Raw genomic sequence first — 9,135 nt, 5'->3', positions numbered from 1 at the left:
GATCCAGGCTACAACACCAGTAGTCTCTGGTGTCCCCAAAGTGGACTGTTTTGTCCTGGTGGTGTCAAACTTCTCAGAGCTTATTAGAGCTTCATTCATCTAGGTATGTATTTCAGTATTTCATGCTTGTGTCTTTGGATGGTGAGAAGGCTTTGGGGTGTCGGGAGATAATACCTTGTCGCAAGATACTCAGACCCGAGTTTGTTTTCTAAAGCCACAAAACTAAAGAAAAATATGTAATGTGACGACATTCACTGGAAACAAAAAGTTATTTTGGCCTTGACGGATATTCATGTACAACAGTTGCAGATTGGTGGTTATGAATAGGTTTATTTGAATATAAAATAGATCTAATAAATTATGCGTTTCTGTGAGCATAAGCTTAGAAGCAGGCAACACTTTTGCTGGGTAGGTTATTTTTAATGTGCGTGTGTTAAGTGCATATCTATTTATTTCATGTTTGTATTTTTATAGTAGATTATGGAGTTTGTAATTGTTGATTTTCTTGATATTTTGGCTGATTAATATTAACAGGATCATCAGAAGATATTTTGGAAAAATCGAGTTACTTTGAACCTATGGTTGAAAAGGAATATTCAGTTTTTCCTCTGTGAATATACTTAAATGTTGCAAATCCCAGAAAGGTATGGAAAACCTTTATAAACAATAGACAATAGACAATAGACAATAGGTGCAGGAGTAGGCCATTCGGCCCTTTGAGCCAGCACCGCCATTCAATGTGATCATGGCTGATCATCCACAATCAGTACCCCGTTCCTGCCTTCTCCCGATATCCCTTCGCTATCTTTAAGAGCTCTATCTAACTCTCTCTGAAAAGCATCCCGAGAATTGGCCTCTACTGCCTTCTGAGGCAGAGAATTCCACAAATTCAGAACTCTCTTGGTTAACAAGTTTTTCCTCATCTCTGTTCTAAATGGCTTACCCCTTATTCTTAAACTGCGGCCCCTGGTTCTGGGCTCCCCCAACATCAGGAACATGTTTCCTGCCTCTGGCATGTCCAATTCCTTACTAATCTTATATGTTTCTATACAATCCCCTCTTATACTAAATTCCAGTGTATACAAGCCCAGTCGCTCCATTCTATCAACATATGACAGTCCCGCCATCCCAGGAATTAACCTTGTGAACCTATGCTACATTCCCCCAATAGCAAGAATGACCTTCCTCAAATTTGAAAGACCTTTGAATAAGGGATAAGCCATATAGAACGCAGATGAGGAAACACTTTTTCACATAGAGATTGTGTGGAATTCTCTGCCTCGGAGGGCAGTGGAGGCCGGTTCTCTGGATACTTTCAAAAGAGAGCTGGATAAGGCTCTTAAAGATAGCAGAGTCAGGGGATATGGGGGGGAAGGCAGGAACTGCCTGATTGGGGATGATCAGTCATGATCACATTGAATGGTGGTGCTGGCTCGAAGGGCCGAATGGCCTACTCCTGCATCTATTGTCTATTGACTATTGACTATTGTCTATGGTAAAACTGCACACAATACTCCAGGTGTGGCTCACTAGGGCCCTGTACAACTGCAGAAGGACCTCTGTGCTCCTATACTTAACTCCTCTTGTTATGAAGCCCAACATACCATTAGCTTCCTTCACTGCCTGCTGTACCTGCATGCTTACTTTCTGTGATTGATGAACAAGGATCCCCAGATCTCATTGTACTTCCCCTTTTCCCAACTTGACACTAATCAGATAATAATCTGCCTTCCTGTTTTTGCCACCAAAGTGGATAACATCACATTTATCCATATTAACCTGCATCTGCCATGCATCTGCCCACTCACCCAACCTGTCCAAGTCACCCTGCATCCTCAGAGCATCCTCCTCACAGTTCACACTGCCACCCAGCTTTATGTCATCTACAAATTTGCTATTGTTACTTTTGATCCCTTCATCTAAATCATCAATGTGTATTGTAAATGGCTGTGGTCCCAGCGCCGAGCCTTGCGGTTCCCCACTTCACTGCCTGCCATTCTGAAAGGGTCCCCGTTACCCTACTCTTTGTTTCCTATCTGCCAAATTATTTTCTATCCATGTCAGCACTCTACCCCCAATACCATGTGTTCTAATTTTGTCCATTAATCTCCTTTGTGGTACCTTATCAAAGGCTTTCTGAAAGTCCAGGTACACTACATCAATTGGCTCTCCCTTGTCCATTTTCCAAGTTACACCCTAAAAAAACTCCATAAGATGAGTCAAGCATAATTTCCCCTTTGTAAATCCATGCTGACTTGGACCAATCCTGTTCCTGCTATGCAAATGTGCCGCTATGTCATCTTTTATAATTGACTCTAACATCTTCTTCACCACTGGTGTCAGGCTAACAAGTCTATAATTCCCTGTTTTCTCTCTCCCGCCCTTCTTAAAAAGTAGGAGACCATTAGCTACCCTCCAATCCACAGAAACTGATCCTGAATCTATAGAAGATTGGAAAATGATCACCATTGCATCCATGATTTCTAGAGTAACATCCTTAAGTACCCTGGGATGCAGACCATCAGGCCCTGGGGCAGAAATGCAGGCTAAAACCAGAAATTATCGAGATTGTAAATACTTGAACTAAAGCTTTTTAAAAAAAAAGTCCTAATCCTGAAGGCTGAATATTTGTATATTAATAAATTACATGTTTTTGTTATTGACTGGTTGATGTATAAAGATATATGTAATTTCCCATGCCTGTGTGAGCAGCCCCATCCTTTATCCCTATGATTAACTATCTATGCATGTCCAAGAATGTAAACTGTATTACAGTGCTTCTTTAAAGCTACCTAAAGGAACGACAATTACCCAGTTTATTTATTGGCGTTTTATTTACAGCAGTCAGATGAGGAACAAAGCAAATAGGTTCAAGTAAAATAAATGTGTCAATAATGAGCAGAATGCATTTAATTAATTAATTTCTTGGGTCCTAGTGTTACTGGCAAGACTAGCATGTAATGTCCATACGCAATGTGAACTGAATTAAAATCAATGTGCTGGAGGAACTCAGTGGCTCAACCAACATCTGTGGCTGCAAAAGGGATAGTCGATCTTTTCAGTCAAGGCCCCACGTCAATCCTGATGAAAGGACTTGACCCAAATTGTCAACTTTATGGGCCTGTCCCATTTAGGCGACTTTTTAGGCGACTGCAGGAGACTCTGTGGTCGCCACTTGGTCGCCACATGTTCGCGGGTGGTTGCCGGGGAGTTGCTGTCATGGCCGTGAGGAGTTCCCGCATTCTGGGAACTAGTCGCGGCCTCATTATGGTCGCTGCGAATTTTTCAACATGTTGAAAAATTAGCGGCGAGTAGATTGAAGCCGCCATGGAGAGTAGCGAGAATTTTCGTGCTATAGGTGGGTCGCCAGGAGGTCCGAGTGGGTTGCCAGGAGGTCGAAGGTTCATGTAGGTTCTCACCGTTTGTAGCCGGTGCTGACCGGTGAATTTCATTGGTTCATTGGGGAAAAAAACGTAAGCAGTAGTTTTCAGAACCAAGGATGACCGACCGGTAATGTTAAATGTCCGCCGAGCTTCACAGACGTGTATCTTTGGCTTCTTAAATGTTGTCGCCACTCTTTCTGCCCCCTTCTCCCCCCTCTCCCCCACCCCCTTCCTTTTAAAGGACTTACCGTACACTGTGCTTAGCCCTTAATTACAGCGCCAACCTTCCTGTTCATTGCGGTATGTGTCTATATCACCTTGGCTTTGCACCGTGTGAATTTCACTCGGGCAGCGCTCCCCCCACTTGTCCTGCCCCACGCCTGTAAAACAGGCTGGGAGGAAGCGATGTGTGCGGGTATGTGTTCCACTCCGACAGTCGCCGTTCCAGTTGCCGGTTTTTCAGGCGACGGCCGGCAACTTGACAGTCGCTGGCTGTCACCTGAAAAATCGCCTAAGTGGGAGAGGCCCATAACTCCTTGCCTCCTCAGATAATGCTTGACCCGCTAAGTTCTTGTAGCACTTTGCTTTTTGATCCAGACTACACCAGTAGTTTCTGTGTCCCCAAAGTGGACTGATTTATTCTGGAGATTGTCAGACCTCTCTACAGTTATTAGTGCTTCATTTATCCAGGTCCAGTTCAGTTTAGTTTATTGTCACGTGTACCGAGGTACAGTGAAAATTTTTTGTCGCGTGCTAACCAATCAGTGGAAAGACAATGCATGAGTACAGGTACATAGAGTATTCCATTACGCTTGTGCCTTGTAGATAGTGAGACGGCTTTGGGGTGTTGGGAGATAATACCTTGCTGCAAGATACACACACCCGAACTTGGCTTTTTATAGCCACAATATTTACATTGTTGTTCCAGTTGAATTTCAGGTGAATGATGACGCACAGGATGCTGACAGTGGGGGGCTTCAACAATAGTAACACCATTAAAAGTCTTGTTCAAGTTCAAGTTCAAGTTACATTTATTGACAAATGCACCACAGACCTGCCCAGCTTTCTACTTTGTTGGGTAGAGGCCTGTGTTGTAAATGGACTGGCATAGCATGGGAAATGGCACAGCTCATTCTGGAATCCAGTTCTTGAGTAATACAGCTGGGATGTTGTCTGGTCCTGTGGACTTTATTGTGTCCTGTGCTGTCAACCATTTCCTGATAACATCTGGAATGAATCAAATTGGCTGAAGACTGGCGTTGGTGCGCAACTGGGGAGAATTAGTTGTTCGGCGCTTCTGTCTGAATGTAGCTGCAAATGTTTCGGCCTTGAGTCTAGCTGGGCCCTGTTGTGTCATTGCGGAGGATGAGAATGTGCTGGGAATCCTCTCCCCCTCTTGGCTGTTATAATCCCTTTGCTGCGAGATGATACAGCACTGACTATTACATGTTGTTTTCTTCTTTGGCTGCACACATTGTCTGAGTTGCAGCTTCGTTCATCGGAGTAACTTTTTTTTAAGAGTTGCATTTGCAAACTTTTTTTTCCCATTGTCATTTGCTTGAAGGGCATTTGTAACATTCTTTGATGATGCGCAGTGCTGTTCCACAGAGCAGAAAAGTCAAATTTACATTAGTGTTTGCATTATTTTAAATATGATCTGTACTCTTTCAGCTGGACTTTGGCTACCCAAATTCCCCTTAAATAATTGACCTGAATAAAAAATGAAGTAGGCAAATGTAACTCTTTAAAAAAAAATTACTTTGATCACTATGCAGCGCATCAGATCTTAAAGAAACCCTTCCCTTGGTAGCCCAATGTTACCTTCTTACCAGCGTATCAAGCAGCCATCCTTGGGCTACCAAGGGAAGGGTTTCTTTAAGATCTGATGCGCTGCATAGTGATCAAAGTAATTTTTTTTTAAAGAGTAACATTTGCCTACTTCATTTTTTATTCAGGTCAATTATTTAAGGGGAATTTGGGTAGCCAAAGTCCAGCTGAAAGAGTACAGATCATATGTAAAATAATGCAAACACTAATGTAAATTTGACTTTTCTGCTCAGTTTGGAACAGCACTGGGCATCATCAAAGAATGTTACAAATGCCCTTCAAGCAAATGACAATGGGAAAAAAAAGTTTGCAAATGCAACTCTTAAAAAAAAAAAGTTACTCCGATGAACGAAGCTGCAACTCAGACAATGTGTGCAGCCCAAGTTTCCCTCTTTCCAGAGTGATGTTCTATTCACCGCAGCTCAGGTGCAGCTGCAAATGGCCCAGTACATGGATGGGTCTCCGAGTGAGCTGCATGTCTTAAAGAGATGGAGAACTGCTTGCTCAGTACACAGATAGAGTCTCAGCCGTCTCTGATGAAATAAAGAAGTACATTCCTGAGCATTGTGGCATCCAGTATATATTTATATATCTGGTACACCTTTATAAGATCACCCCTCATCCTCCTGTGCTCCAAGGAATAAAGCACTCGCCTGCACAACCAGTCCCTATAGCCCAGTCCCTTGAGTCCTGGCAACATCCTGGTAAACCTTCTCTGAACCCTTTTCAAGCTTGAGAAATCTTTCCTATAACATGGTGACCAAAACTGAACACAATACTCTAAATGTGGCCTTGCCAACGTCTTATATACTGTAACATGACCTCCCAACTTCTATACTCAATACTCTGACTGATGAAGACCAATGTGCCGAGAACCTTCTTGATCACTCGATCCACCTGTGACACCACTTTCAAAGCACTTTGTACCTACACTCCTTTATCCCTCTGCTCCACAATTCTCCCCAGAGTCCAACCATTCACTGGATAGGTCCTGCCCATGTTAGACCTATATATCCAGCTACTGGCCAGATATATAAATATATACTGGATGCCACAATGCTCAGGAATGTACTTATTTATTTCAACAGAGGCGGCTGAGACTCTATCTGTGTACTGAGCAAGCAGTTCTCCATCTCTTTAAGACATGCAGCTCACTCGGAGACCCATCTGGGCCATTTGCAGCTGCACCTGAGCTGCGGTGAATAGAACATCACTCTGGAAAGAGGGAAACTTGGGGGGGCACAGTCAGTCCCGAGCCTCCAGCTCCTTGATTTTAGGCCGAAGAGCAACCGGAGATATGATTCAGAAAACAATCGCATCTCCAGCAAGGTAACAGATTGAAAAAATCTATTCCACTCGGTGGGGCCATCAGCAATGGCAGCCTCGCCAGCAGTCTGTCTGTCTTTTCGTCTTATTTGTTATTTTAGTGTGTTTTAAGTTTGTTTTACTGTTCTCTGGTTTGTTTTATGTGGGGCGTGGGGGAGGGGGTCGGGGGAAACTTTTTTTCAATCTCTTACTTTGCCGGAGATGCGACTGTTTTCTGGATCATATCTCTGGTCGCTCTGCGGGACTGACTTTGAGCCGTAACGTGGGGGCCATGGACTTACCATCGGAGCTGATCCTTTGCCTGGGATTGATGCCACGACTTGCGGATTTCAACATCGAGGAGCTCGCAATAGAGGGTAGAGGCCAATGTCGGGAAGCTCCAAATGATGCAGAAGGTTCAACCAGCCCCAATCCAGGGTCGATCACTCAGCGCGGGGGACCTGAGACCTTCCCCGATGCGAGAGCTTGATCACCCCGACGCGGGGAGCCCGACCACTGGCTTCGGGAACCATGATCGTCCCATCAACGGAAGGCTCGATGCCCCCGACCATGGGAGTACAAAGAAGGGAAGAAATTCAACTTTTTTTTCGCCTTCCATCACTGAGGAATGTGGAGGAGTCACTGTGGTGGATGTTTATGTTAGAAACATCGAAACATAGAAATTAGGTGCATGAGTAGGCCATTCAGCCATTCGAGCCTGCACCGCCATTCAATATGATCATGGCTGATCATCAACTCAGTATCTCCGTATTTTGTGTTTTCATTGCTTTTTATTGGTATGACTGTATGGTAAATCAAGATACAAGATACAAGATACAAGATACAAGATAAATTTAATTGTCACGTGTGCCAGATGGCACAGTGAAATGAATTCCCATACAGCCATACAATAAAAATAAACAGGACACAACACACTATAGAATTCAACACAAAACATCCCCACACAGCAGAACCAAAGTTTCCCACTGTGTGGGAAGGCACCAAAGTCAGTCAGTCTCTTCCTCCACTGTTCCCCGTGGTCAGGGTCTCGCCAAGCCCTCCGCAGTTGCAGCTACGGGCGGCAGCAACATATGAGAAATCAAATTCCTCGTATGTTGTAAAACATACTTGGCTAATAAAGTATGATTATGATTATTATGATTATGATTACCTACAATAAGCCCATTGGTCATAGGCCTAATTTGCCACAACATGTCTTTCAGTTTGGTCTTATGAGACGCGGCTAAGATATAGCTTAATTAACACTGTTTAAAGTGCCTTATTATCGTATCTAGTGGGACAACAAATGATTGGTTCTCACCCACTGGTGACAGTGTTTATGGAAGGTGTCTTTAATATGAACCCTCTAAAGCCTAGATACAAACAAGGGTGGAATGTGTAATCAGTATTATATTTTTTACGCAAATTGGCACCAGCTGCATCTCTAATGTTGAGGCAGCTACTCATAAGTTAGTCATGCTTGTGGCACTTATTTCAGCATGAAGAGCTCAGCCTTTGCGAAATCTCCGTTTGGATAGCTCAGTCATATCTGACGAGAGGGTAGCATTTTATGTGAATGAACATAAAGGAGAGCAGGCACGGTTGGGTACAAGTTGGAGCTGGCATCATACCCACCAGATCAGAGATTGTGGGTGTTAATTATGTGAAAAAGTAAATTGAGGTTACTAAGAACCTACAAGATGAAAGGAAATCAAAATGTCTCACAAGAGAGTGGCGGTGCAAACTATTTCAAGAAGGATAGAGTTTACGCTGTTGAAAGCGGGAGTGAATACAGATATTTTCAAGTCACACTCTACCTGGGCTGCTTGCACGTCTGCAGCCAATAGGATGGATGTTTCTCTTGATCACATTCTTGCAACAGCAGGATGATCAGATGAACGCACTTTCAGAGGTTTTATAAGAAACAGCTTAACAGATCTTGACGATTACAGATAGAATTCTGGATAGCTGTTTGTCTGCAACTCCAAGACAAATTGGACTGTGGACCTGTTAAGGACGATGTACATGTATGTAAAGTTAGCATCATGTGTTAATGGCCTATGTCTTTTCTACCAGTTATGGTTTATCTGTGTCGTGTGTTCACATACAGATTGGTTTACTGCATGAAACCACAGAGCTTCAAAGGCTTGACGTAGTCTAGTCACGAGACTTCAAAATAAAATAGAACGATTAAACGAGAACTTACCGTTTGAAAGTTTGATCTTTAATTTATGAGAAGTTGGAGTGAGAGACTACGTGCCCTCCCAACCCTGAATCTCATAAATTTCATTCAGTAAGTCAAGGGTTATTAATAGTTTCTATAGCGTGAATCTGGTTCAAGTGGACTGTGGTTTCATACAGTGGCTCTGAAGATTGATGCGCATGCGGGCTGGCGGGTTCTTCACGTAATCCCTCACTCCAACTTCTCATAAAATAAAGATCAGGCTTCAAACGGTAAGTTCTCGTTTAATCTTTGTATTATACATAATAGTAGAGAAGGAACAGTGGTGCAGCGGAAAGGTTGCTGCCTTACAGCGCCACGGACCTGGGTTCGACCTTGGCAATGGGTGCTGTCTAAACGGAGTTTTATGTTCTCCCCGTGACCACTTGGGTTTTCTCC

The sequence above is a fragment of the Leucoraja erinacea genome, chromosome 5 (assembly GCF_028641065.1).
Source record: "Leucoraja erinacea ecotype New England chromosome 5, Leri_hhj_1, whole genome shotgun sequence".
Classification (NCBI taxonomy): Eukaryota; Metazoa; Chordata; class Chondrichthyes; order Rajiformes; family Rajidae; genus Leucoraja; species Leucoraja erinaceus.
Note: the sequence above shows the minus strand (reverse complement) of the source record.